Raw genomic sequence first — 25,944 nt, 5'->3', positions numbered from 1 at the left:
ACCACTGCACTCCAGCCTGGGCGACAGAATGAGACTCCGTCTCAAAAAAAAAAAAAAAAAAGAAGTGAGTTGCATCTTCAACTTCACTAGATATTGCCACATTGCCCTATAATGTGGTTGTACTCTCCCCAGCAGTGCCCGGAAATTTCCATCGCTTCATAGCCTTGCAAAAACTGATTATTTGTTGTGCTTTAAAACGTTTTGCCAAAAAAAAAAAAAGAAAGAAGAAGGAAAAAGAAGAAAGAAAGAAAAAGAAGAAAGAAAAAGAAACAAAGAAAAGAAAGAAGGAAAGAAAGAACAAAACGACAACAACAAAAAGAGAAGGAACAAGCAAAAAAGAAAACAAAAAACAAAGTTTTGACTATTTGATGGATGTGAGTTCATATGTTATGTGCAGCACTTACGGTGTTGCCTGATGCATAGTGGAGACTCAATAAGGGCAAAGTTATCATTTTAATTAACATTTCCATAATCAGTATGGAGGTTGTGCACCTTTTCATTTGTTTATTGGCCATTAAGATTTCCTCCTCTGCGAAACACCTTTTTATGTACTTTCCCCATTAGTTTTTTTTTTTTAAACCAGATTGTCTGTCTTTTTCCTTATTGAATTATAGGGTTCTTTATGTTTTCTTGCACTAATCCTTTGTTGTTTATGTAATCTGTGGCATTGTCTGTAACTTCATTTATGGTGTGTTTTGTCATTCAGAAGGGTATTTTTCATTTTAACGCACTCAGATTTGTCTTCTCCCTCTTTGGGTGGTGCTTTTTATATCCTGCTTTAAAAAAAATCTTCTCCATTAGGTGTTATGGATTCTCTGTTTTTCTGCCCAGAACTCAGGCCTAGGCAGGAAACCAATGGACATGATTTTTTTCTTTCTTTCTTTTTTTCTTTTTCTTTTCTTTCTTTTTTTTTTTTTTTGAGACAGAGTCTTGCTCTGTTGCCCAGGCTGGAGTGAAGTGGCACAATCTCGGGTCACTGCAACTTCTGCCTCCTGGGTTCAAGCAATTCTCCTGCCTCGGCCTCCTGAGTAGCTGGGATTACAGGCGCCCGCCACCATGCCCGGCTAATTTTTGTATTTTTAGTAGAGACAGGGTTTCACCATATTGGTCAGGCTGGTCTTGAACTCATGACCTTAGGTGATCCACCCACCTTGGCCTCCCAAAGTGCTGGAATTAAAGATGTGAGCCACCCGCACCCCCCAAGTTTGATATGATTTTTTTCTAATTCACCATTTCACTGAGGGAAAGGGTGACTGAAGATCCAGTCTTTATATGGGGTTCTTGGTTCCAGGGCCTTGGCTTTTCTCTCTGTATGTTCATCGTATTGGTTAGTATTAGGTTCAGCTGAGAGAAACAGAGCTCCAAAATAATAGTGGCATAAACAAGAGGAAAATTGATCTCTCATGGAACAGTCTAGAGAAAGGCAGTCCAAAGCCAGTGTGGACTGTTTGTCCTCATAATGCTCTCAGGCACTCCAGCCTCCTTTGATCTTGTTGCTCTACTCTATATGACCTCTATTTCTCAGGTCATCTCATGGTCCAAGATGGCTCCTCCAGCTCTAGGCTTCACTTTCACATTCCAGCCAATAGGAAAAACTAAGGAGCCAAGAAGAAAGGGACATGGCAGCTATCTTTTGAGATTCCCAGTAGCCTCCACATGAAATTTGCTTTTATATCCCCTTGGTCAGAGGTTAGTCACAGTGGTCATTACTCTGGATAGCCATGTATGCAGTTAAAAATTAGTAGTTCTATTTCTGTGGACGTAGAGGAGAATGGGTGTTAGAAAATAACTAATAGTCTTGGGCTGGGTGCAGTGGCTCACACCTGTAATCCCAGCACTTTGGGAGGACAAGTCAGGCAGATCACCTGTGGCCAGGAGTTTGAGACCAGCCTGGCCAACATGGCAAAACCCTGTCTCTACTAAAAATACTAAAATGAGCCAGGCATGGTGGTGTATGCCTGTAATCCCAGCTACTCCGGAGGCTGAGGCAGGAGAATTGCTTGAACCCAGAAGGCGGAGCTTGCAGTGAGCTGAGATCACGCCACTGGGTGACAGAGTGAGACTCTGTCTCAAAAAGAAAGAGAGAGAGAAAGAAAGAAAAGGAAAGCAGAAAGAGAGAGAGAAAGGAGAGAGAGAGAGAAAGAAAGAGAAACAGGCCAGGAGCGGTGGCTCACGCCTGTAATCCCAACACTTTGGGAGGCTGAGGTGGGCGGATCATGAGGTCAGGAGATCCAGACCATCCTGGCTAACGCGGTGAAGCCCCGTCTCTACTAAAAATGCAAAAAAATTAGCCGGACGTGGTGGCACACGCTTGTAGTCCCAGCTACTCGGAAGGCTGAGGCAGGAGAATGGCCTGAACCCAGGAGGTGGAGCTTGCAGTGAGCCGAGATCGCGCCACTGCACTCCAGCCTGGGCGACAGAGTGAGACTCCATCTCAAAAAAAAAAAAAGGAAGGAGAGAGAAGAGAAGGGAAGGGAGAAATAAAAAGAAAGAGCAGAACTAATAGTCTTGGCCACAGGGGTTGAATCTCAAATCACTAGATCACAGTTCACCTGCATATCCCTCTAGTTTTCAGTTCCTTCATCCTTTCTGGACTCTACTTTTCTTGCACTCAGTTGTGCCTTTCATTTATCCATTCATTCAACAAATATTTATTGAGCATCTACTATGTGCTGGAAACTGTTTTAGGAGCTGAAGATACAGCAGTGAACACGATGAAAGTCCTACCCTCATCGAGCTTACATTCTATTTGGGAGAAACAGACCATAATCCAGAAAATGTAATACTATGATGTCAGAGGGTGTGAACTGGTATGGAGAAAAATAAGCAGGTTAAGGGGATGGGGGGTCCTGGGAGTGGGGTGAGTGGTTATTTTTTTTTTTTCAGGGAAGGCCTCTGTGATGAGGTGACACGTGAGTCGAGACCTAAAATGAGGAAGAAAGCTGTGGTATCATTTTGGGCAAGAGCATTCTAAGTGGAGGTAAGAGCAAGTACAAATGGTCCGAGGTGGAAGTGGACATGGTGTGTACAAGGGTCAATAAGGAGGCCTGAGTGACTGGAGTGGAGTGGGAGAGGGATAGCAGCTCTTCTCCAGAGGCAGCAAAGTGCCAGATTAGCCAGGGCTTCATAGTCTTTTGCGATTACTTGGAATGAGAAGAGAAGCCATTGGAGGATTTGGACAAAGGCATGACTTAATCTGCCTTATGTGTTGTTGTTTTTTTAAAACTTGAGACAGGGTGTAGTTCTGTCGTCCAGGCTGCAGTGCAGTGATGCGATCTCAGCTTACTATAACCTCCGCCTCCTGGGCTCCAGCAATCCTCCCACCTCAGCCTCCCAAGTAGCTGGGACTACAGGCATATCAACATGCCTGGCTAATTTTATATATATATATATATATATATATATATATATATACACACACACACACACATATAGTGTGTATATATATATATATAAAAAAAATATAGTGTATATATATAATAAAACACACACACACACACGTATAGTGTGTATATATATATATATATATATACACACACACACACGTATAGTGTGTATATATATATATAGCGTGTGTATATATATACACACTATATATAGTGTATACACTATATATATAGTGTGTATATATAGTATATATAGTGTATATATATAGTATATGTAGTGTATATATATAGTCTGTGTGTATATATAGTGTGTGTGTGTATATATATATATAGCGTGTGTGTGTGTGTGCACGTGTGTGTTTGTAGAGATGGGGTCTCACCATGTTGCCTAGGCTGGCCTGGAACTGTTGGGCTCAATCAATCTGCCCAGCTTGGCTTCTCAAGGTGCTGGGATTACAGGTGTGAGCCACTGTGCCCAGCCTGCATTATGTTTTAAAAGGATCACTTTAGCTGTTGAGTTGAGAATAGACTCTAAGGTAGTAAAGAGTGGATGCAGGAAGATAAATTAGAAGGCTACTGTGGTTGGCTAGGCATGAGAAAAAAAGTATATTTTGAAGGGAGAGACACAAATATTTAGTGAAGGATCAGATACAAGGTATGAGAGAAAGAGAGGCTGACTCAACTCCTAGGTTTCTGGTCTGAGCAATTCATTGAGTGGTGACACCATTTACCGAGATGGGGAATTCTGGGAAAAGAACAGGCTTGTAGGGTAGATTGAGGGTACTGTTCCGGCCAGGTTAAATTTGAGATATACAATGGGAAAGGTCATAATACAACTGGGCATAATATTTTTTTTTTGAGACAGAGTATTACTCTGTCACCCAGGCTGGAGTGCAATGGTGCAGTCTCAGCTCACTGCAAACTCTGCCTCACGGGTTCAAGTGATTCTCATGCCTCAGCCTCCCAAGTAGCTGGAATTACAGGTGTGAGCCACCATGCCCAGTTAATTTTTGCATTTCTAGTAGAGACAGGATTTCGCCGTGTTGGCCAGGCTCGTCTCGAACTCTTAACCTCAAGTGATCCACCCGCCTCGGCCTCCCAAAGTACTGGGATTACAGACGAGAGTTACTGCACCTGGCCAGGCATAATATTTTTGAGATTAGAGAAATCTAGGTTGGAAACTCAAATCTGGGAGCCATAAGCCTATATATATGACCATGAGATTGGATGAGATCAGGAAAGGCAGCAGGGAGGTTGGTAGATTTGGCAGTGGGAGGAGGATGCTGTCTTCCGATTCCAGTTTTTTTTTTCAGTGCAATCAGAAAGAAGATCATTTGCTGACAGTGAGATGCAGAAGAGGAAACAAGGTTTGAGGAAAGGGGAGATGATATGAAATAGCTATTTGTGATGTTGTTATATTTTACATTTCTAGGTGTTTGCTGTGGAAAGGGTTTTTGTGTTATTCATTGAGCAAGTTTTGCTGTCATAGCTCACTTTTGTAATGAAGAGAAAGGTAATTTTATTTTATTATTATTATTTCTTTGAGATGGAGTCTACCTCTGTCACCCAGGCTGGAGTGCAGTGGTGCGATCTTGGCTCACTGCAGCCTCGACCTCCTACGCTCAGGTGATTCTCCCACCTCAGCCTCCCGAGTAACTGGGACTACAGGTATGTGCCACCACACCCAGCTAATTTTTTTTGCATTTTTGTAGAGATGGGATTTCACCATGGCTGGTCTTGAACTCCTGACCTCAAGTGATCCACCTACCTTGGCCTCCCAAAGTGCTGGGATTACAGGTGTGAGCCACTGCACCCGGCCAGTAATTTTAAATTGAAAGATAAGTAGATACAATCATCCTGTCCAAAATCAGGCAGAAGATGCTTTATTAAGACATTGACTGGCTGGGCATGGTGGCTCATGCCCATAATCCCAGCACTTTGGGAGGCCGAGGTGGGAGGATCACCTGAGCCCAGGAGTTCGAGAACAGTTCTGGGCAACATGGCAAGACTCTCATCCCCACAAAAACATTTAAAAAGTAGAACAATAAGTAAATAAAAGAAACTGATTAGACACCATAGAAAAAGGAAACAATCACAAATTTGAAATGTTTCTTTTTTCTTTTTCGTTTTTTTTTTTTTTTTTGAGATGGAGTCTCACTCTGTCGCCCAGGCTAGAGTGCAGTGGTGCAATCTCAGCCTCTGCCTCGTGGGTTCAAGCAATTCTCCTGTCTCAGCCTCCCGAGTAGCTGGGATTTCAGGCACCCGCCACCACGTCCAGCTAATTTTTATGTATTTTAGTAGAGACGGAGTTTCACCAGGTTGGCCAGGCTGGTCTGGAACTCCTGACCTCAAGTGATCCGCCTGCCTTGGACTCCCAAAGTGCTGGGATTACAGGTGTGAGCCATGGTGCCTGGCCTGAAATGTTTCTTATATTCCAGTAATTGAATAAAATAGGAACTAGATTGGATTTCCTCTTTTTCCCCTTTACACAGAACGAGTGACATCAAAGAGTGGTTTACCTAATGTCTCTTGCTCACTGTCACCATGATGTGGTGACTGTCATCATGTAGGTGGCACTAGCTCCCTTGATATTTGCCCACCGGTCATGTTTCCAGACAAGAATGCTATTGCTGTCCAATGCCTCATTAAAGGTATAGATGGGGCAGAGGACTAGAAATTGAGGAGCAAACACCTCAAATGTCCTTGGCAGATTAGCTGGGTCCTAGCCACATGCAGATGTGTGGTTCCAAGTGAAAGCGGATCTGAATATCCAGTGTGGAGACCACTGGAAAGAAGGGGCCAGACATAGTCCAGCCAGCCCCTGAGGTTAGAAATAGCCAGTATGCTCTCAAATGCTGTCTCCCACTCTCTGCTTTGTAGACCCTTTCACTGGGGGTAGCTGATAAAGCACCATATGCCCTCTCCTCCCAGGCCACAGCAGGAAATGGTGGCATGCATTAACATATTATTTATACAGTGCCAGCTGAAGGAAGGGGCAAACTAATCTGTAACTTATGCTATACACTATAAGGAACTTAAAAAAACATGGGAAGGACATGTACTTCCATGTACAATAGTTGTAGAGGATCTTTCCTTGTAGTTTTCAATTTTGCTTAACTGTCTATGTCAGAAAGCAAAATGGGCCTGGCGTGGTGGCTCATGCCTGTAATCCCGGCAATTTGGGAGGCCAAGGTGGGCAGATCACTTGAGGTCAGGAGTTTGAGACCAGACTGGCCAACAGGGTGAAACCACGTCTCTACTAAAATACACACACACACACAAAAATGAGCTGGGCTTGGTGCGTGCCTGCAATCCCAACCACTCTGGAGGCTGAGGCAGGAGAATCGCTTGAACCCAGGAGGTGGAGAGGTTGCAGTGAGCCGAGGTTGTGCCACTGCACTCCAGCCTGGGTGACAGAGCGAGACTGTGTCTCAAAAATTAAACAAAAAAAAGCAAAATGGACAAGTACCTGAACTAAAATGATGTAAAGATGGATGAAGAGATTCAATAACCATTTAAAAAGTGAGATCTCCAGGCATGGTGGTGCACACCTGTAGTCCCAGCTATTCAGGAGGCTGAGGCAGGAAGATCGCTTGAGACCAGGAGTTTGAGACCAGCCTGAGCAACATAGTAAGGCCCCCTTCTCAAATAAAAAAAAGAAAACAAAGTGAGATTGTTGGACTTGTCTGATCAGATGTGGGGAAGGGAGGAGAGTGAGGACTCTAGAGCAGCAAGCTCTTCGTATACCGAATCTAGCCCACCTACTTTTGTACGACCTGTAAGCTAAGAGTGGTTTTTACATTTTTAAGTGGTTGGAAAAAACTCAAAAGAATATCTTGTAACATATGAAAATGACATGACATCCAAATTTTAGCACTCATACAATTTGACTGGAATATAGCCCTGCCCATTTCTTACATATTGTTCAATAGCTGTTTTCATCCTGCAGCAGCAGGTGAGTAGTTGCAGCAGAGAGTGTATGGCTTGCAAAGCTTCACATATTTCTTCTTCTTCTTTTTTTTTTTGAGACGGAGTCTCGCTCTGTCGCCAGCTTCACATATTTCCATAAATAGTCCTTTATAGGAAAAGCTTACTGACCACTAGTCTAGGTGACTTGTAAATTTCTGGCCAGTGTCACTGGATAGGAAGGGGCGTCCTCAACTGAGATGGAGAACAGAGGAGAAGGAGCAGGTTGAGAGGAAAGAGGAGCATGGTGATTGTGAGATGCCTGTGGATCACCTAAGGAGAGAAGCTCAGCAAACAGCTGGGTATCAGGCTCTTGGGCTCGGAGAGAGGCCCCACTGTAGACTGAGTAGGTGAATGTCGCCATTCTTCCACTACTCCAGAAGTGAATTTCCAAATTTCCAGTCTCTTCCCATTAATTTGGTAAGGGGCTTAAAGCTCTAATTTTATCTTCACTTTCAGTAGTTGGTTTAGAAATAAAGTCTTACTCTTATAGAATCCTAAAGACATGGCACAGGGTGGATGAAGACTAGAGGGCTTTTAAGAATTTGAGAAGCTGGAGTTATCTACAGTTTAGTCTGCCATCTTACTAGGATGTAAGGGCTTATGGCTGTTCAAAAGCTACAACTTTGCCTTTTCCTGTTTAAATTATAGCTTAGTGCTGCGGAAAAGGCATAAATGGATCTTCTGATTTTGCTGCTCTAGGTTGCACATAGGCAGAGGGAAGAAAACTGGAACCAAAAAGGCAGCTTTTTTTTTTTTTTTGAGACAGAGTCTTGCTCTGTTGCCAGGCTGGAGTGCAGTGGTGCAGTCTTGGCTCGCTGCAACCTCTCCCTCCTGGGTTCAAGCGATTCTCCTGCCTCAGCCTCCCAAGTAGCTGGGATTATAGGCACACACCACCATGCCTGGCTAATTTTTGCATTTTTAGTATAGATGGGGTTTCACCGTGTTGGCCAGGCTGGTCTTGAACTCCTGACCTCGTGATTCACCCGCCTCAGCCTCCCAAAGTGCTGGGATTACAGGCATGAGCCATGGTGCCTGGCCAAGGCAGCATTTTTATATTTCTGAATTCACATGGATTCCTTCTGAAAACAATTGTTATTTGTAATATAAAAAATAATAAGGCCGGGCACGGTGGCTCACGCTTGTAATCCCAACACTTTGGGAGGCCGAGGCAGGCGGATCACTGGAGGTCAGGAGTTCGAGACCAGCCTAGCCAACATAGTGAAACCCTGTCTCTACTAAAAATACAAAAATTAGCCGGAAGTGGTAGCGGGTGCCTGTAATCCCAGCTACTCGGGAGGCTGAGGCAGCAGAATCGCTTGAACCCGGGAGGCGGAGGTTGCAGTGAGCCGAGATTATGCCATTGCACTCCAGCCTGGGCAACAGAGTGAGACTCCGTCTCAAAAATAATAATAATAATAATAACAAACAATATTGGGGAGAGAGTTGGAAAATTACCTATCAGGTACAATGTTTACTATTTGGGTAATGGCTATACTAGAAGCCCACTCCCAGTACAGAATATACTCATGTAACAGACAAGCACATGTACTCCCTGAATCTAAGATACAATAGAAGCAATATCAGGCCGGGCACAGTGGCTCATGCTTGTAATCCCAGCACTTTGGAGGCCGAGGCAGGCGGATCACTTGAGGACAGGAGTTTGAGACCAGCCTAGTCAACATGGCAAAACCCTGTCTCTACTAAAAATACAAAAATTAGCTGGGCGTGGTGGCACACACCTGTAATCCCAGCTACTCGGGAGGCTGAGACAGGAGAATCACTTGCACCTGGGAGGCAGATGTTGTAGTGAGTGGAGATCACGCCGCTGCACTCCAGTCTGGGTGACAGAGCGAGACTCCATTTCAAAAAAAAAAGAAAAAAAGAAACAACATCAGTTCCTCTGGACACCATTTATTTGTGAAAAAAATTGTTTGAACACTTATCCCCAAATCATGTCATTTTAGGAAGCTTGATAACAGGTAGAGGTGGGGATTGCAAGGACCTGGGTGTGGGCCTGAAAAAGGAGGCTGGGTACCATGTAGCAATTGCCTTCAGGTGTTAGTGAACTGAGTTTTTCCTCCTCCTTCCTCCCCTTTTGTTCTCTTACATCTCTCTTCTTTTTCCCTTGATTCCTCTCAAAGTGGTGGCTTGAGTGTGAACTGTTACACCAGATTCTCTGGGTTCAAATTGCAGCACTGCCACCGATGGTGTGATCTCAAATTATCTAGCTTTGCTGTGCCTTAGTTTCCCCATTCATAAAATGAGGGATATGTGTCATTACCTAACAAAGTTGTACTGATCATTGAAGGAGTTAATTTGGAACAGTGCCGGGCACGTATTTAAGCATTGTACGAGTTATTAACATCACAATTCCCTTCCACACCCTGCTTTCTTTTGTCATTATTTACTATCCTATGATGAGCTCACTTAAATGACTGCCTAAGCATGATTCTTGTTTTATGAATGTCGCAGTTGTTGCGGTTTGCTTAGATGTGGTTCTACGTTTGAGTTAACCAGAGTAACATAAACCTCTGTGACTCAGGGGTGAGTTCTCAGCTGGACAAGTTAATTCTTTGTGTTAGCCACCTTGGTAAAAAGGTCTGTCTCTCAAACAAACAAAAAACAAAACAAAAAAAACAACCAAACAAGCAAACTTGAACTGGGAGAGCCTTTCTTGGCATGTCTAGTAAAACACTCTTTCCATCTTCACCACGATGTCGAGATGTCTAGAAGGCACCTCCTGTGGGGAGAAGTAGGTTTATGGGGAGTAAGAAGCAGAGAGAAAAAACAAGGAACCCAGATAAAGTGTCTCTGAAGTTGTACCAACCTTTTTTTAGACTAGATATCTCAGATGTTTATCATTTTGTTTCTTCTTAGAGTTTAAAAAAGATGTTTCCTCCTCTTTTGTCTAGTATTAATTTATATTTATTAATAATAAAATTGAACATTAGTTCCTATGTTTATTGACCACTTGAATTTTTTCTTCTGCAAATTGCCTACTCATGTCCTTTACCCATTTTCTTTTCTTTTTCTTTTTGAGAAGGAGTCTTTTTCTGTTGCCCAGGCTGGAGTACAGTGGCATAATCTCAGCTCATTGCAACCTCCGCCTCCTGGGTTCAAGCAGTTCTCCTGCCTCAGTCTCCCAAGTAGCTGGGATTACAGGCTTGTGCCACCATGCCCAGCTAATTTTTAGTATTTTTAGTAAAGATGGGGTTTCCCCATGTTAGCTGGTTTCGAACTCCTGACCTCAGGTGATCCACCCACCTCGGCCTCCCAAAGTGCTGGGATTACGGGTGTGAGCTACTGCACCTAGCCTACCCATTTTCTTATTGAGAAATTTCATCTTATTGATTTGTAAGAGCTCTTTTTATAGTAAGAATATTTATCCTTACCCTATCATGTATGCTACAAATATTTTACTATTATTTTCCTTTTGACTTTCTAATTTTTTTTTTTTTTTTAGACAGAGTCTCGCTCTGTCACCCAGGCTGGAGTGAAGTGGTGCAATCTTGGCTCACTGCAAGCTCTGCCTCCAGGGTTCAAGTGAATCTCCTGCCTCAGCCTCCTGAGTAGCTGAGACTACAGGCACATGCCACTATGCCCAGCTAATTTTTGTATTTTTAGTAAAGACGGGGTTTCACCATGTTGGCCAGACTGGTCTCGAACTAGCCTCAGGTGATCCTCCCACCTTAGCCTCCCAAAGTGCTGGGACTACAGGTGTGAGCCACCACGCCCAGCCTATAATCTTTTACATTTAAATTTTATATGGTCAAATGTATTAATTGCTTTTCCTTTTGACTTCTGGTTTTTAAATCTTCTTTAGAAAGACTTTCCTCACCTCAAGACTGCACACATAATAATCTATGCCCAGTTTTAGTTTTTAAAGGATCTTGTCTTTTACATTTAAATCTCTAATCAATTTGAAATTTATTTTTGTGTAAATAGAGATCCCTTAAATTTTGTGCATAAGGCCGGGTGTAATGGCTCATGCCTGTAACCTCAGCACTTTGGGAGGCCAAGGCAGGTGGATCATTTGAGGTCGGGAGTTCCAAACCAGCTTGGCCAACATGGTGAGACCCCATCTCTACTAAAAAATACAAAAATTAACCAAGTGTGGTAGCACACACCTGTAATCCCAGCTACTGAGCAGGCTGAGGCAGGAGAATTGCTTGAACTTAGGAGGTGGAGGTTGCAGTGAGCCAAGATTGTGCCACTGCACTCCAGCCTGGGCAACAGAGCAAGACTCCGTCTCAAAAAAAAAAAAAAAAGGTGCAAATGCTTACCTAATTATTCCAACATCATTTATTGAATGATCCTGACACTGTTATTTCTTGAAATACAACTTTTTTTTGTTTTTGAGACTGAGTTTTGTTCTTGTTGCCCAGGCTGGAGGGCAATGGCACGATCTTGGCTCACTGCAACCTCCGCCTCCTGGGTTCAAGCGATTCTCCTGCCTCAACCTCCTGAGTAGCTGGGATTACAGGCTTGTGCCACCATGCCCAGCTAATTTTTAGTATTTTTAGTAGAGATGGGGTTTCCCCATGTTAGCTGGTTTCAAACTCCTGACCTCAGGTGATCCACCCACCTCGGCCTCCCAAAGTGCTGGGATTATGGGTGTGAGCCACTGCGCCCGGCAGAAATACAACGTTTATAATATACATTTTTATATACATACAGATTCTGCGTCCTAATACATCCTTTTGCCTATTTATCTATTAGTAAATGTCCAATTTATTTTTAGTTTTAATTTTTATGGGTAAAATGTTCAATTTTAATTAGCTACATTATTCATTTTAATGTCTGCCAGGGCAAGCTTCTGCTCCTTCCTCCTCTTCTTTGGTATTTTCTTAGCTATTTTTACAACTTGATTCCTTCTGATAAATTTTATTTTTTATTTTAATTTTCCTTTTTTTGAGACAGAGTCTTGCTATGTTGCCCAGGCTAGTCTTGAACTCTTGGACCCCAGCAATCCTTCCACCTCGGCCTCCTGAGTAGCTGGGACTTCCGGTGCTTCTGATAAATTTTATAATCATTTTGCCAAGTTAAAAAAAAATCCTGGCCAGGTGCAGTGGCTCATGCCTGTAATCCCAGCACTTTGGGAGGCCAAGGTAGGCAAATCACGAGGTCAGGAGTTCGAGACCAGCCTGGCCAACATGGTGAAACACTGTCTCTACTAAAAATAGAAAAATTAGCTGGGCGTGTTGCACCTGTAATCCCAGCTACTGGTGAGGCTGAGGTAGGAGAATCGCTTGAAATCAGGAGTCGGAGGTTGCAGTGAGCCAAGATCGCGCCACTGCACTCCAGCCTGGCAACAGAGCAAAACTCCATCTCAAAATAATAATAATAATAATAATCCTTCTGGGATTTTGACTAGGGTGGCATTGAATTGACAGATATTAAGGAGAGAAGTCACATAATTCTAACAAAATATGTCTCTCCATTGATTTGGGAGTTTATGTTTTTGTCCTTCAGTAGACAAGTCCTCCCGACTTACTGCTTCTCCTTCAGGGCTAATAACTTAGAGGTCTTAGGTTTTGTTTTATTAAATAAACTATACTGCTTCATAGGTGGTAGTAGCAATGACATTGTAATTGTTTGGCCTAGTTAACTTGGATGGTTTCCAGTAATGAGAAAGCCTTTACTTCACCGGAAAGTGAAAGGGCTAGCCACAGAGATCATGAAGCAGATCTTGAGCACCTTCAGGTTCTTGAGTATGGCCAACCTGCAGATGAAGTGCAGAGTTAGGAATGAAGGTTGAGCAGACCACCACTACTTGTGGCATGCAAACATGTGAGGGGGCAGACAGTTGTAAATGAGGGTACAAACAGCTATTAGTGGGAGAGATCTCCCAGTAGATTTATTGGTGAGTTGACCAGCAAAAGACTCCTTGAGGACAAACCAGCTGGTGGAGTAGGCATCACACATTCCAGTGAGGCAGGCGTTCCTTCTAAGCCAGTGTTTTTCAACATCTGCACTATTGATAGCAGGGGCCAGGTGTTTTTGTTGTAGGAGGCTAGCTGTGCATAGTAGGATGTTTAACAGCATCCCTGGCCTCTACCCACTAGGTGTCAGTGGCAACCTCTTTGCCCCAGTTGTGACAACCAAAAATGTCTCCAGGCATTGCTAAATGTTCCCTAGGGGGTAAAATCACCCCCAGTTAAGAACCCCTCCTCTAAGATCTCAGGGACAATGGAGCAAACAATCAAAAAATGAGCATGTGGGGTCAGTGAGTAGAATGACAGTGGTAAGGGTGGGGGGTCTAGGTAGTTCAGTCTTGGCCAGTTGGCCTCCCAGCAAGGGGAAGTGAAAGATACCCTACCCTCATTGGGCCACATCTTGGTAGAGGGGGTGGAGTAGCTGACTCCCTAACATCAGAGCAGGAGGAGGAAGAAACAGAACGAGGGCAGAAACTAACTTACTCATATCCATCTGAAAGAAGACATCCTTGCTGGGGTAAATCTTCCAGGAAGGGAGACTGAAGGTAGAGAGGGAGCCAACTCAGAGAAAAATTTTAGATCTTGGGTGGAGAAGGAGATTACAGTAAGTTCCACCTCACAACTTTTATCTAATGGAGAAGACTCATCAGATCCTAACTAAACGTGTTTTTCCGAGTTGCAGCATCTGCAGTGACTTGCTAAAATGCTCTTTGGTGAGATGAGCTGAAGTTACACGTCATGGTTGTGGAAATTGATTCAGCCAGGAAGTGGACACTGGGAAATTGTTGTGAGTGTGCACAGTATAGGAATGTGAGGGTGCTCCTGGAAAGACAAAGCAACTAAGTTGTCAGGGAGGACAGGGCTTAGGAGAGTACTGTGAGATAGGGGTCAGTGCTTTACTAGAAAGCAGCGAAAAGGTAGACCTCAACTCCATGCCTCATTACCTAAAGTGAGAATGAAATGTCTTCAAATAAGATTGGTTGGGCCAAGTTTCCCTTAAAGGGTGTCTGTAGTTACAGAGAAATGGGTAGGAGGTGGGGAAGGGGAACTCTGAAAACCTTTCTGATCTACTTGAGAACCATAAAATAGCAATCTGTGAGCAGTGACAGGGAAATCCAAATGAGGGGAATAAATTAAACTTAACTGTAGGAGGCTGTGTAGGAGAGACTCTCTATGGAGGGAATACTGAGCAAGTCCCACTAGTTGAATTTCAAATCCAAAACCACTTTCTGTGTAGTTCTGGTAGTGTAACAAAGCCAAAGGAAGTGCCAGTAAGCAGAGAAATCCTATAGTTAGGTGGCACATGGGAATTTTCATCAATGCTCAGATGCACAAGAAAGCCATAAAGATAAGCCACTGGCTTTGTTCAAGAAGACAGACACAGGGCCGGATGCAGTGGCTCACGCCTGTAATCCCAGCACTTTGGGAGGCTGAGGCGGGTGGATCACTGGAGATCAGGAGTTCAAGACCAGCCTGGCCAACATGGTGAAACCCCATTTCTACTAAAAATACAAAAATTAGCTGGGTGTGGTGGTGTGCACCTGTAGTCCCAGCTATTTGGGAGGCTGAGGCACGAAAATCACTTGAACCCAGAAGGCGGAGGTTGCAGTGAACCGAGATCGCGCCACTGCACTCCAGCCTGGGCAACAGAGCGAGACTCCATCTCAAAAAAAGAAAAAAAAAAGACAGACACAGGAGCAGGGCTGATATTCAGCCAAGATGGACCAGTATGGCAGTACTAGTTGCTAACAGCCAGCATCTGTGTATATTTGTCAGTACTTATACAACCACACAGAAAACAATGTCCCTTTATGGGGGCACAGATCTTCACCATATGGTGAGATCTACAGAGGCCAGAGTTGACCTGTAAAATATCAAATGGCAAAAATTGCCTGACCTTGACCCATCCATTACCCCTACCTGGATGGAGGGATGGGCCCAGAGACACAGAGGTTATCATGGCTGGTAAAATTCTCCTATGCTGTGGGGGAAAGATTACAGTTATAAATAAGACATATATAGATGTAACAATTATGTAGATGTGCCAGGCATCATTCCTTTTTTAAAAAAATTATTTTTATACTTTTAGTGACAGAGTCTCACTTTTGTCACCCAGGCTGAAGTGCAGTGGCATGATAGCTCACTGCAGCCTCAAACTCCTGGGCTCAAGTGATCCTTCCACCTCAGCCTTCCAGAGTGCCAGGGTTAAAGGCACACACCACCATGCCCAGTCCAGGCATCATTCTCTATGCTTTATATACTTGGCTTCATTGAATCCTCACAATGTTAGGAGGTAGGGACAATTCATACCTGCATTTTACAGGTGAGGAAATGAAGACCTAGAGGGGTTAAGTAATGTGACCAAGGTCCCACAGCTTGGTAAATGACAAAACTGGGATTCTGACCGAGTCAACCTGCTTCAGAATTTGTGTACTTAACAAATGTGCTGTACAGTAGGGATGCCAAAACTCTCAAGATGAGAATAATCATTAGAAGGAGAGCAGCCAAAACACCCAGGTAGGTATGGGTACCCCTAACTACCCCCCTCCCCCGGCAGCATTCCCCCCAACCCAACAGTCTCATCTAGCATCACAGAGCTATAATGAAATAAACCTGGAGGCCATCACGGTAGTGGCAGTTCTAATAAAAATGAGAAAAATCACAAGATGGTTAAACCAATGGGGAGAGCTGGAACTTCCCCTCCTGAAGATATTCCAAGGCTAAAACTTCAATTCTGAGTTTTGTTTCTACAACAAAGAAGAGGTGGTGGTGGTTAGAGGGGTTACTTTGTTTTAAAAAATAAAACATTATGTGTAAATATCCAAAATCATTTCCATGAAAATTTCTCTTCAGAAAGGAGGATGAAGAGAAGTGGGTTAAAGGGTACAGTTTGATAGATGGAATAAATTCAATGTTTGATAGCAGAATAGGGTGACTATAGTTAAAACAAAAATGTACTTGGGAGATGGACACCTTAAACACCCTGACTTGATCACTATGCATTATATACACGTAACAAAATTTCACATGTACCCCACGAGTTTGTACAAATAATGTAGGTACAATTTTTAAAAATTCTCTTACATGTGACCTGAACTATTCAGCTGGCTCTGTGACTACTTGGGAGTTGCTGTGGAACAAACTGCAGCAATGCTTTCTTCTGGAAGTCTTTCATTTTCTTTGTTATTATTCTTTTTTTGAGACAGGGTCTTACTCTGTCGCCCAGGCTGGAGTGCAGTGGCACAATCTCGGCTCACTGCAACCTCTGCCTCCCAGGCTCAAGTTACCTTCCCACTTCAGCCTCCTGAGTAGCCGAGACTACAGGTGCGTGCCTCCACGCCTGGCTGATTTTTTGTATTTTTAGTAGAGATGAGGTTTTGCCATGTTACCCAGGTTGGTCTCGAATTCCTGGGCTCAAGTGATCCTCCCACCTTGACCTCCCCCAGTGCTGGAATTACAGGAGTAAGCCACCATGCCTGGCTTCATTTTCATTTTCCTTGTTCTGATAGGGATAATTTTGTCAACTCCACCTTTCTTTCTCTCTAATCCTCTTTCATTGCATGTGTACTTGTGTCTAGATTTAGTTTGGGATGGGGAGGGAGGACATAGTACTATTACATGATATCATTGTGGCTCTGAAGGTATCTCAAATCCTGACTATGCCACAGAAGAATTCTGAAATAATCCACTGCATGAGTACTATAGGAGCTGGTCAGCTTTGCATTGAACATAATTCCACATCTACAATGGCTTAGCTTTTGCTTCTCAATCAACATATTAATTGTTCCAATACATCAGTACTAGGAACTATTACTCACATTCATCAGAGACATTAGATGTCTCTCTTCAAGAATACAGAATTTGGAAGATTAGTTATTGACAGAAGACTACTTTTGAATTATCTTTTAGATTATAACATCCCATCTGCATTATCTGCCTGTGAAATATTGCCTTGATCATTCATATACCTGGTTCACAGTGGGTGGACAATAAATGTGTGATGGATTAATGAATGGTCTGCAACTTCCACACTGCAGCCTTTACCTGCTCATGTGATAGTTTTCACTGATTTTCTATGAAAGGCACATGCAGTGAGCATGCAGGATGAGAAGTCTAGAGCCTGTAAGACTCAATCCTAGGAGATCTACTAAAGCAGTGACTATTACAAAACACTATGATATATAAAGAATGAGACTTGTCGATCAGAAATTGACTGAGGTTGGCTGTAAAAGTTTTCTGTCAGGAGGATGAAGAAAATTGAGCCTAAGTTTTCTGGACAAAAAGAAAAAGCTGATTTAACTTGGCTTGTGTCTAAGACCAAAATAGGATGAGAGGCTGAGAAAAACCATATAGAGAATGTTACCTGATTTTATATGTACTTTATTATTTTTGCTTTGCATATTGTGTACTACGGATTGGTTTTAATTGTTGGAATTCATATAATGATAAAAATAAAGAAGTTAATTTTTTAAACTTCCTGTTAAAAACTTGGCCTAAAGTACTTCCTCAACACAGACATGCTAGTGGCAGTTCTAATAAAAATGAGAAAAATTCATGGCATTTCCTCCATGAAGCCTTTTTCAGTCTACATCTAGAAAGACTCTGCCTTTTCAAGCACTTGTAACTACCACTGATTTGCTGTTATCAGACTTCTTCATAATACTTTGAGACCGAGTCTTGCTCTGTTGCCCAGGGTGGAATGCAGTTGTGCGATCTTGGCTTACTGCAACCTCTGCCTCCCAGGTTCAAGCGATTCTCCTGTCTCAGCCCTCCCCCACCCCCGCAACCCCCACCCCAGTAGCTGGAATTACAGGCGTGCCACCACGCTTGGCTAACTTTTTGTATTTTTAGTAGAGATGGGGTTTCACCATGTTGGCCAGGTTGGTCTCGAACTCCTGACCTTAGTTGATCTACCTGCCTCGGCCTCCCAAAGTGCTGAGATTACGGGCATGAGCCACCGTGCCCGGCCCATAATATCCTTTTAATGTGACTATTTGTAATCTCCCTCAACCACAGTCTCTCTGAGTTCTGGGATATCTGCCCACAATACCTTGCACATAATAAAGGCTCCAGGCGTGCTGTTTATCTAAACTGGCTTTATTTCCTTGAGACTGCTCAAGCACTTATCCTGTGCTAGGTTCTGGGAAAACAGAGGTGAAAAATTCAGATCCAGACTCTACCCATACAGAGGTTACCTTTTAAATGAAAAAGTGGAAAAGATGAACCCTTTTTAGTCTCTAGAAAGTTGCGAGAAGTTGAAGCAGAAGACCAAAGGAAAAAGTAGAGTTGAAAACAATAGACTATAAATCAGGATACCGTGACCTCATCTCTAATTTCCTGTGTGTCTTGAGTGCATTTCTTAACCATTTATGCATCCATTTCCTTATATGTGATACAGGATCACATGAAGAATTGATTCCTATATGACATATATAAGGAGAATTGAATCAGAAAATAGATGCAAATCATGTTGGAGGAAACTTCCTGAACCAGATAAAAAGCATCCATGAAAAACCCACAGGTAACACCATACTGAAAGGTGAAAGACTGAAAGCTTTCTCCCAAAGATCAGGAACAAGACAAGGCTATCTGCAATTCTGCTATTCAATATTATACAGGAAGTTCTAGCTAGGTTCTAGGTAACAAAATAAAAGACATCAAGATTTAAAAAGAAGTAAAACTATATCTGCAGATGATATTATCTTATTTTAGAAAAACCTAAAGAAGCCACCAAAAACACGATTAAAGCTAATACAGAAATTCAGCAAGATTTTGGGATATCAGATCAATATACAAAGACCATTTGTGTTTCTATAAACTAGCAATGAACAATCCAAAAATAAAATTAAGAAAACAAATCAGGCCGGGCGCAGTGGCTCATGCCTGTAATCCCAGCACTTTGGGAGGCCGAGGCAGCTGGATCACGTGAGAGGTCAGGAGTTTGAGACCAGCCTGGCTAACATGGGGAAACCCCGTTTCTACTAAAAATACAAAAAAATTAGCCAGGCGTGGTGCCGTGCACCTGTAATTCCAGCTACTTGGGAGGCTGAGGCAGGAGAATCGCTTGAACCCAGGAGGCAGAGGTTGCAGTGAGCTAAAATCGCGCCATTGCACTCCAGCTTGGGCCATAACAGCAAAACTCCATCTCACTAAATAAATAAATAAATAAATAAATAAATAGAAAAGAAAACAAATCCACTTACAATAGCATTAAAAAGGATAAAATACTAAGGAATAAACTTCCTTGTGGGCATAAGGAATAAACAAAAGAAGTATAAGACTTATATACTGAAAACTAAAACATTGTTGAAAGAAATTAAAGATGATCTAAATAAATAGAAAAACATCCTGTGTTCATGTGCTGGAACACTTATTATTGAGATGGCAATACTCTCCACATTGAATTACAGAATCACAGCAAATCCTGCCAAAATCCTAGCGGCCTTTTATTTTGTTTTATTATTATTTTTTTTTGAGACGGAGTCTTGCTTTGTCACCCAGGCTGGAGTGCAGTGGTGTGATCTCGGCTCACTGCAAGCTCCGCCTCCCACCTTCAAGCCATTCTCCTGCCTCAGCCTCCCGAGTAGCTGGGACTACAGGCGCCCGCCACCACGCCCGGCTAATTTTTTTTGTATTTTTAGTAGAGACGAGGTTTCACCCTGTTAGCCAGGATGGTCTCGATCTCCTGACCTCGTGATCCACCCACCTCGGCCTCCCAAAGTGCTGGGATTACAGGCATGAGCCACTGCGCCCGGCCTGCCTTTTTTTTTTTTTTTTTTAACAGCTATTGACTAGCTGATGCTAAAATTAATATGGGCCTGGGTGCAGTGGCTCATGCTTTGAGAGGCTGAGGAGGGTGGATCACTTGAGGTCAAGAGTTCGAGACCAGCCTGGCCAACATGGTGAAACCCCACCTCTACCAAAAATACAAAAATTAACCAGGCATGGTGGCATGTGCCTGTAATCCCAGCTACTCAGGAGGCTGAGGCAAGAGAATCACTTGAACCCAGGAGGTGGAGGTTGCAGTGACCCGAGATCGTGCAACTATACTCCAGCCTGGAGGACAGAATGAGACTCCGTCTCAAAAAAATAAGATAAAATAAAATAAAAATGGAAATGCGAGGGGCCTAGAATATACAAAACAATCCTGAAAAAGAATAAAGTTGGAGGACTCACACTTCCAAATTTCAAAATCTTACTACAAAGCTATAGTAATTAAGACTTTGTGGCACTGGCATAAGGACAGATATAGAGGTCAATAGAATAGAACTAAGAGTCCAGAATAAACCCACATATTTTTGGTCAATTGATTTTTTATAAGGGTGCCAAGGCAATTTGATGGGGGAAAGATACTCTTTTCAACAAATGGTGCAGGGAAAACTGGTTATCCACATGGAAAAGAATGAATCTGAATCCCTACATCACACCATATACAAAATTAGCTCAAAATGGACCAAAGACCTAAAAGTAAGAGTTAATATTATAAAACTCTTAAGAGAAAACATAGGTGTAAATTTCTGCGAAATTGGATTATGCAAGGTCTTCTTAGATACAATGCCAAAGCACAGGCAACAAAGGAAAATATAGATATAAATTGGACTGCATCAAAATTTAAAAAAACTTGAATGCTTCAAAGAACACCATCATGAAAGTGAAAGGCAACACACAGAACAGGAGAAATATATTTAAATCATATACTTGCATCTAGAATAAAGAACCCTGCAACTCAACAATAATAGTAATAATAATAAAGCAACCTGATTTAAAAATGGGCTAAGGGGCTGGGAACGGTGACTTATATGTGTAATCCCAGCACTTTGGGAGGCCAAGGTGGGTGGATTGCTTGAGGCCAGGAATTCAGGACCAGCCTGGGAAACATGGCAAAACCCCAATTCTACAGAAATTAGCCAGGCATGGTGGTGTGCATCTGTAGTCCCAGCTACTTGGGAAGCTGAAAAGGGAGGATCGCTTGAGCCCAGGATGGGGAGGTTGCAGTGAGCTGAGATCGCACCACTGCACTCCAGCCTGGGCAACAAAGCAAGACCCTGTCTCAAAAAAGCAAATGGTCTAAGGACTTAAAACAGATATTTCTCTGAAAAAGATACAAAAATGGCCAGTAACCACATGAAAGAATTCTCAACATCATTAGACATCAGGGAAATTCAAATGAAAACCACAACGAGATACTACACACTTGCTAGGATGGCAATAATCAAAGAGGCAGATAATAACAAGTGTTGTCAAGAATATTGAGAAACTGGGACCCTCATACATTGCTGGTGGTAATATAAACTGGTGCAGCTGCCGTGGAAATCAGTCTGGCAATTCTTCAGAAGGTCAAACATGGAGTTACCATATGAACCAGTCATTCCACTTCTATGTACATGCCCAAGAGAACTAAAAACATGTCCACACAAAAACTTGTGAGTGTTCACAGCAACATTATTCACAGTAGCCAAAAAATGGAAATAACCCAAATGTCCATCAACTGATGAGAAGATAAAATATGGTGTATCTATATAATGGATTATCATTTAGCCATAAAAAGGAATGAAGTACTGATACATTCTACAACATGGATGAACTTTGGAAATATGCTATGTCAAAGAAGCTGGACACAAAAGGCCACATATTGTATGACTGCATTTATATGAAATGTCCAGAACAGGTAAACCTTGTAGGGACAAAAAGTAGATTAGTGGTTGCCAGGGGCTGGAGGATGATGACCGGTAGGAGTGACTGCTAATGAGTATGGGGTCTCTTTCAGGTGATAAACATGGTTTAAATTGTAGTGATACTTGCACAACTCTGTGGATGTAATTTTAAAAAACACTGAATTGTGTACTTTAAATGGGTAAATTGTATGGTATGTGAATTATATCTCAATAAAAAGGAAAAACAAAGCAAAAAAAGAACATTGGAAAAGTTTTAAAATGCTATGCACAGAGGCAAAATCTTAGAACTTAGCCACGACTCCAATTAGATGAACAAACATAGATACACTTTTTTTAGAGAGTGACCATTAAGTGCTTAGAAAAAAAATAGATAAATAAAGCACTCTTACTCACCAACTCCCAAGACAGGGGTATAGCTTTGTTACACAAACCCAGTGCCCACCCACAACCAACTTTTACTCTTTTCCTCTCCTTGTCTTTTGACAGCTGAACTAGTGTACTGTTAGAACAAGACTGAGACTAAAGGTAGCCCAACATTTTGGAGATCAGAAGCCCAAGACATATGTCTAATTATTAATGTTTTGAAGAGTTTGGAAATTCCTATTAATCCATTACATCACTCAGGTTCTTCATATCAGAGAAAGCTAATATTTATAATAAAAAGCTTAGGTTTGAGTGACACGTAATTTACTCATGGAACAAACCTGCACATGTACCCCCTGAACCTAAAAATTAGAAGAAAAAAAGATACAAAATCGTTTTTTTAAAATATGGATTCTTATTATGATGACTTATCTAGTTTCTTAATTAGAGTCATCTCTAGTTCTAGGATGATGTGTTGTTGGTCAAGGTTCCAAGGACATTACTACCACTGCTGCTTTCTGTTTCGCTTTTGAAAATATATAGTATTTTGATAGGCAGCCAAATCATATAAATATGGTAACAATAACAATCCCATCTATATACATGATGCCAGCGGTGACAACTGGTTACTAGGAAAATTTACATGGAATTTCTTATTTTCTCTATGGTTTTTCACTGTAGTGATAAACTAACACTACCAAGGGTGACTTAATCACGTGTCACAGTATGTTCAAAGACTATCAAAACAACAACTTCCAGGGGAAATTGGACTCAAGCTTAACTGCAAAACAATCAGTATAGCAGAAATATATTCTTTGGTGTGAATTAATTTGCAGAGGACAAATCACTTCAAGACATCATTAAACTATATGCACTTCAATGCCTAATACATGTAGTGTTTAAAAAACAGATTTACCTAGCTTTCTCTATTTGAGCCCACCTTGTTCTCTACAGCTTGCTACCTTTAGTCTGAGAGTTGGAAAAATAAATCTAGTGAACTTGTGCCATGACATGGCAAACTCCCTGGCCACAGGACACAAAATTATCTTTCACATTTCTTTTTTTTTTTCCCTTGGCCATCCAATGAGTCTTACCTAGTCCTTCCATATAATGTCTCTGGGACTCGTCCTTTCTTCTCCATTCTTGTCATATCACTCACATCTAGAGGTTTATTGAATTTAGTTTATTGCAATATCTATGTAACTGGTTTCCTAATTTCCATGTCTCTCTACCTCAAATACATCTGGCAGCAATATAAAAGATTAAATTTCTAAAAATAACATTTAATTAAGTAATCTGTTTAAAAACCTTGGCTAGCTCTCCCATGCCTATTGAGTAAGCTCCAAATACCATTAGCCTGGTATTCAACGCCTTCCAAAATCTCAGTCCAAATGTATTTTATTTCCTTTTTCTTTCTTTTTTTCTTTTTTTTTTTCTGTTTTTGTTGTTGTTTTTGTTGACAGAATCTCACTCTGCCACCCAGGCTGGAGTGCAATGGCATGATCTAGGCTCACTGCAACCTCCGCCTCCCGGGTTGAAGCGATTCTTGTGCCTCAGCCTCCCAAGTAGCTGGGATTACAGGTGTGTACCACTATGCCTGGCTAACTCTTTTTTGTATTTTTAGTAGAGACGGTGTTTTACCATGTTGGCCAAGCTGGTCTTGAATTCCTGGGCTCAAGTGATCTGCCTGTCTCAGCCTCCCAAAGTGCTGGGATTACAGGCATGAGCCACCACGCCCAGCCTGTATTTTCTAGATTTATCATCTACCACCTCTTGGACAAAACTGGTCTCCTTACCATCCCCTGAACCTCCACAAATTCTTTTTGCACCTTTGCTTATGGTGTTCCTCCTGCCTAGAATACCCCTCTCCATCTTTGGAAGCCTGTTCAAAGCTTAACTTTTCTTCACTAAACCCTCCCTGAACATTTACAATTCACAGTGATCTCTCCTTCTTTGCATGTGATTTGAGTGCTGAATGAATGCTGTCATTCATTTGGCAATACTCATATATGACTTTTCCTGTCTTACATTGTTAATTCTTGTACTGTTTAATTTTGTGTGTCTTGCTTTCTCAACTAGACTGCAAGATCCTTGGGAATAAGGGCCATTTATTACATTAAAAAATCTACCCATAGTGCATATTGCTGTGCTGGGGGCTGTGACAGGGACTAGTTACAGACAGAAGAGTGCTGGAGTCTCCTCAAGATGCCAAACTCTCAGAATGCAGCATTTACTAGAGGTGATGATTCCTCACAAATACATACCAAATATAATCACTTTAAAGGTGAAACTAACTCTACAGGTTACTCTAAGATATTAAGGAATTACAAACTGCCCTGGAAATACTTGTAAGTCCCCTATTAAAATATAAAATTAACTTTTAATAAATAAGTTTATGCTTTCCTGAAAGCTTAAAAATGACATATAAAGAAAAAATGGGCTGGACGCGGTGGCTCACGCCTGTAATCCCAGTACTTTGGGAGGCTGAGGTGGGTGGATCGATCACAAGGTCAGGAGTTCGAGACCAGCCTGAGCAGCATGGTGAAACACCGTCTCTACTAAAAATACAAAAATTAGCTGGGTGTGGTGGCACCTGCCTGTAATCGCAGCTACTCAGGAGGCTGAGGCAGGAGAATCACTTGAACCCGGGAGGTGGAGGCTGCAGTGAGCCAAGATGGCGCCACTGCACTCCAGCCTGGGTGACAGAGCAAGATTTTGTCTCAAAAAAGAAAAAATGGTTCCCCCAAAAAAGTAAAAGAAAAATGGTCAGGCCAGGAGCATAATCTCTAGGATTTACTCGATCACAAAGTGCTCAAAAAGCCAAGGCCCCGTGCAATCCATTTATATTTCAGTGACTGTTTTTTCATCTGTAAAATAGGCTAAACCACATAAGGAAAATAAGTGTAGGCCGGGCATGGTGGCTCATGCCTGTAATCCAGCACTTTGGGAGGCCGAGGTGGGCAGATCACGAGGTCAGGAGATCGAGACCATCCTGGCTAACACAGTGAAACCCCGTCTCTACTAAAAAAAATACAAAAAATTAGCCGGGCGTGGTGGCGGGTGCCTGTAGTCTCAGCTACTCAGGAGGCTGAGGCAGGAGAATGGCATGAACCAGGGAGGTGGAGGTTGCAGTGAGCCGAGAGCACGCCATTGTACGCCAGCCTAGGCGACAGAGCGAGACTCCATCTCAAAAAAAAAAAAAAAAAAAAAGAAGTCTAGAACCTGAGTTCCCATAGAAGGCAGCCAAAATGATTTGGATAATTCAAGCTAAAAAACGTCATTCACATCTTGGTTTCTCCTGAATTATTTAGGCAATCTGAGATTTCTTCACAGATAGAAATATAATCCCAAGCTAGTTTGCCAAATCTGTGGTGGTTTTGTACTTTGACCCAAGACATGCTGCAACCATTAAGTTCTAATCAAAATGTTCATTAACCTTGTAACTGAAGAAAATAATCATTACAAAACTCCTACCTCAGACTGCTGTCAAAGCTTTGAAGTTCTGTGGGATGTATTGACTGCAATCTCAGAAATGTTTTGTTTAGCTTTGTAGATGGCCCCAGATGATAAAGGTTTGGCAACAAACGCTGCTTGCCCTGTATAAATCCCTTGGAT

The sequence above is a fragment of the Nomascus leucogenys genome, chromosome X (genome assembly GCF_006542625.1).
Source record: "Nomascus leucogenys isolate Asia chromosome X, Asia_NLE_v1, whole genome shotgun sequence".
In the NCBI taxonomy this organism is placed as follows: Eukaryota; Metazoa; Chordata; class Mammalia; order Primates; family Hylobatidae; genus Nomascus; species Nomascus leucogenys.
This window is presented reverse-complemented; position numbering follows the sequence as displayed.